This window comes from Arachis hypogaea, chromosome 4 (genome assembly GCF_003086295.3).
Source record: "Arachis hypogaea cultivar Tifrunner chromosome 4, arahy.Tifrunner.gnm2.J5K5, whole genome shotgun sequence".
Classification (NCBI taxonomy): Eukaryota; Viridiplantae; Streptophyta; class Magnoliopsida; order Fabales; family Fabaceae; genus Arachis; species Arachis hypogaea.
Window position 1 is genome coordinate 58,462,732 of NC_092039.1, and position 4,756 is coordinate 58,467,487.

At 39.5% G+C, this 4,756-nt stretch overlaps 1 non-coding gene across 1 annotated transcript; it reads left to right on the forward strand.

Annotated features, from left to right (window-relative positions):
- The first annotated feature begins 1,104 nt into the window (after positions 1-1,104).
- Positions 1,105-1,212, forward strand: LOC112798888 (small nucleolar RNA R71). The gene has a single exon (XR_003200484.1). It is a non-coding gene; the product is annotated as a small nucleolar RNA R71 (small nucleolar RNA).
- Positions 1,213-4,756: the final 3,544 nt, after the last annotated feature.

Consider the following 4,756-nt stretch of genomic DNA (forward strand, 5'->3'; position numbering starts at 1 on the left):
CTTTTGAGGTACTTTCTGCCTAGACAAGTCATCCAGTTCTTTGGTGAGCACAGGAGGTTCATTCTCCCAAGTCTCATTTCCAAATAACTTGTCATTTAGCTTCATGATTGCTCCAAGGTATTTAGCAACTTGCTCTTCAGTGACATATTCATCCTCTTCAGAGGAAGAATACTCATCAGAGCTCATGAAAGGCAGAAGTAAGTCTAATGGAATCTCTATGGTCTCATTTTGAGCCTCAGATTCCCATGGTTCCTCATTGGGGAACTCATTGGAGGTCAGTGCACGCCCATTGAAGTCTTCCTCAGTGGCGTTCACTGCCTCACCTTCCTCTCCAAATTCGGCCATGTTAATGACCTTGCACTCTCCTTTTGGATTTTCTTCAGTATTGCTTGGGAGAGTACTAGGAGGGAGTTCAGTAATTTTCTTGCTCAGCTGACCCACTTGTCCTTCCAAGTTTCTAATGGAGGACCTTGTTTCAGTCATGAAACTTTGAGTGGTTTTGATTAGATCAGAGACCATGGTTGCTAAGTCAGAGGTATTCTGCTTAGAACTCTCTGTCTTTTGCTGAGAAGATGATGGAAAAGGCTTGCTATTGCTAAACCTGTTTCTTCCACCATTATTGTTGTTGAAACCTTGTTGAGGTCTCTGTTGATCCTTCCATGAAAGATTTGGATGATTCCTCCATGAAGGATTATAGGTGTTTCCATAGGGTTCTCCCATGTAATTCACCTCTTCTATTGAAGGGTTCTCAGGATCATAAGCTTCTTCCTCAGATGAAGCTTCCTTAGTACTGCTTGGTGCATTTTGCATTCCAGACAGACTTTGAGAAATCATATTGACTTGTTGAGTCAATATTTTGTTCTGAGCCAAAATGGCATTCAGAGTGTCAATCTCAAGAACTCCTTTCTTCTGACTAGTCCCATTGTTCACAGGATTTCTTTCAGAAGTGTACATGAATTGGTTATTTGCAACCATTTCAATCAGTTCTTGAGCTTCAGTAGGCGTCTTCTTCAAATGAAGAGATCCTCCAGCAGAGCTATCCAAAGACATCTTGGATAGTTCAGAGAGACCATCATAGAAAATACCTATGATGCTCCATTCAGAAAGCATGTCAGAGGGACACTTTCTGATTAATTGGTTGTATCTTTCCCAAGCTTCATAGAGGGATTCACCATCCTTCTGTCTGAAGGTTTGGACTTCCACTCTAAGCTTACTCAATTTTTGAGGTGGAAAGAACTTTGCCAAGAAGGCATTGACCAGCTTTTCCCAAGAGTCCAGGCTTTCTTTAGGTTGTGAGTCCAACCATGTCCTAGCTTTGTCTCTTACAGCAAAAGGGAATAGCATAAGTCTATAGACCTCAGGGTCTACCCCATTAGTCTTGACAGTGTCACAGATTTGCAAGAATTCAGCTAAGAACTGATGAAGATCTTCCATTGGAAGTCCATGGAACTTGCAATTCTGTTGCATTAGAGAAACTAATTGAGGCTTAAGCTCAAAGTTGTTTGCTCCAATGGCAGGGATAGAGATGCTTCTCCCATAGAAGTCGGGAGTAGGTGCAGTAAAGTCACCCAGCACCTTCCTTGCATTGTTGGCATTGTTGTTGTTTTCGGCTGCCATTTGTTCTTCTTCTTTGAAGAGTTCGTTCAGGTGCTCTAAAGAGAGTTGTGCTTTGGCTTCTCTTAGCTTTCTCTTCAAGGTCCTTTCAGGTTCAGGATCAGCCTCAACAAGAATGCCTTTATCTTTGCTCCTGCTCATAAGAAAGAGAAGGGAACAAGAAAATGTGGAATCCTCTATGTCATAGTATAGAGATTCCTTTAGGTGTCAGAGAAAAAGAAGAGTAGAAGACAGAAGTAGAAAATTCGAACTTATCAGAGAAAATGGAGTTCGAATTTTGCATTAAGGGGTAGTGTTAGTCCATAAATAGAAGGATGTGAGAAGGAGGGAACTAATTTTCGAAAATTAAGTGAAAAATTTTGAAAACATTTTTGAAAAACATTACTTAATTTTCGAAAATGAAAAGGGAAAAGAAATCAAATGATTTTTGAAAAAGATTTTGAAATTAGAAATCAGGAAGATTTGATTGAAAACTATTTTGAAGAAGATGTGGTTAAGAAGATATGATTTGAAAACAATTTTAAAAGATATGATTTGAAAACATTTTAAAAAGATTTGATTTGAAAATTAAAAACTTGACTAACAAGAAAAGATATGATTCAATCATTAAACCTTTCTCAACAGAAAAGGCAACATACTTGAAATGTTGAATCAAATCATTAATTGATAGTAAGTATCCTTGAAAAAGGAAAGAAGTTAATTTTTGAAAAAGATTTAATTGAAAAAAATGATTTGAAAAAGATTTGATTTTGAAAAGATGTTGAAAACTTAAAAAAAATTGATTTGAAAACAAAATCTTCCCCCTTTAGCCATCCTGGCGTTAAACGCCCAGAATGGTGCACATTCTGGCGTTTAACGCCCAAAATGCAACCCTTTTGGGCGTTAAACGCCCAACCAGGTACCCTGGCTGGCGTTTAAACGCCAGTCTGTCCTTCTTCACTGGGCGTTTTGAACGCCCAGCTTTTTCTGTGCAATTCCTCTGCTGTATGTTCTGAATCTTCAATTCTCTGTATTATTGACTTGAAAAGACACAAATTAAAAATATTTTTTGGATTTTTGATAATAGGAAAAATCAAAATGCAACAAGAATCAAATAACAATGCATGCAAGACACCAAACTTAGCAGTTTGTATACTGCTGACACTAACAAAATGAAAATGCATATGAGACACACAAAACAATCAAGTCAATTGAATTCAAAGATCAGAGCAAGTAAATCATCAAGAACATCTTGAAGATCACTAAGATACATGAATGAATACATGCAATTGACACCAAACTTATGATGAGACTCTAAACAAGAAATATTTTTGGATTTTATGATTTTATAAATTTTTTGTGTTTTTTTTTAAATTATGTAGAAAAAGAAAATAAAGGTATCAAAATTCTTAATGAGAATTCCAGGAATCATGCAATGTTAGTCTAAAGCTTTAGTCTAAAGAAATTAGACATGGCCGGCCAAGCTTCAGCAGGACATTGCATTCAAGAGCTAAATTGATAAGGATCAATCAGCTTTGGTGATGATAAGAACATCACCTTGAAACACTAGAATTCATTCTTAAGAACTCTGAAAAAAAAATACCTAATCTAAGCAACAAGATGAACCGTCAGTTGTCCAAACTGAACAATCCCCGGCAACGGCGCCAAAAACTTGGTGCGCGAAATTGTGAACAATACTTTTTCACAACTCTCATAATCCCCGGTCATGAGCCCCAAAAACTTGGTAGCTCAATACCATGGCATTACACAACTTCGCACAACTAACCAGCAAGTGCACTGGGTCGTCCAAGTAATAAACCTTACGTGAGTAAGGGTCGATCCCACGGAGATTGTTAGTATTGAAGCAAGCTATGGTCATCTTGTAAATCTTAGTCAGGCAAACTCAAATAGTAATGATGATGAACGAAAATAACACAAAGGTAAAGATAGAGATACTTATGTAATTCATTGGTAGGAACTTCAGATAAGCGCATGAAGATGCCTTCCCTTCCGTCTCTCTGCTTTCCTACTGCCTTCATCCAATCCTTCTTACTCCTTTCCATGGCAAGCTTAAGCAAGGGTTTCACCGTTGTCAGTGGCTACCTCCCATCCTCTCAGTGAAAGCGATTGCATATGCTCTGTCACAGCATAGCAGAATTCATCTGTCGGTTCTCAATCAGGCCGGAATAGAATCCAGTGATTCTTTTGCGTCTGTCACTAACGCCCCGCCCTCAGGAGTTTGAAGCACGTCACAGTCATTCAGTCATTGAATCCTACTCAGAATACCACAGACAAGGTTAGACCTTCCGGATTCTCTTGAATGCCGCCATCAGTTCTCGCCTATACCACGAAGACTCTGATCTCACAGAATGGTTGGCTCGTTTGTCAGGCGAGCACTCGGTTGTCAGGCGATCAACCATGCATCGTGCAATCAGGAATCCAAGAGATATTCACTAGAGCCTTGGTTGCTTGTAGAACAGAAGTGGTTGTCAGTCACCTTGTTCATAGGTGAGAATGATGATGAGTGTCACGGATCATCACATTCATCAAGTTGAAGAACAAGTGATATCTTGGATAAAGAACAAGCGGAATTGAATGGAAGAACAATAGTAATTGCATTAATACTCGAGGTACAGCAGAGCTCCACACCTTAATCTATGGTGTGTAGAAACTCCACCGTTGAAAATACATAAGCATAAAAGTGATCATTGGTTTCGGCCCCAGAGAGGGAGCCAGAAGAACCAAGATGAAAATACAATAGTAAAAGGTCCTACTTATAGAGAACTAGTAGCCTAAGGTTTACAGAGATGAGTAAATGACATAAAAATCCACTTCCGGGCCCACTTGGTGTGTGCTTGGGCTGAGCAATGAAGCATTTTCGTGTAGAGACTCTTCTTGGAGTTAAACGCCAGCTTTTATGCCAGTTTGGGCGTTTAACTCCCATTTTGGTGCCAGTTCCGGCGTTTAACGCTGGGATTTCTGAGGGTGACTTTGTACGCCGGTTTGGGCCATCAAATCTTGGGCAAAGTATGGACTATCATATATTGCTGAAAAGCCAGGATGTCTACTTTCCAACGCCGTTGAGAGCGCACCAATTGGGCTTCTGTAGCTCCAGAAAATCCACTTCGAATGCAGGGAGGTCAGAATCCAACAGCATCTGCAG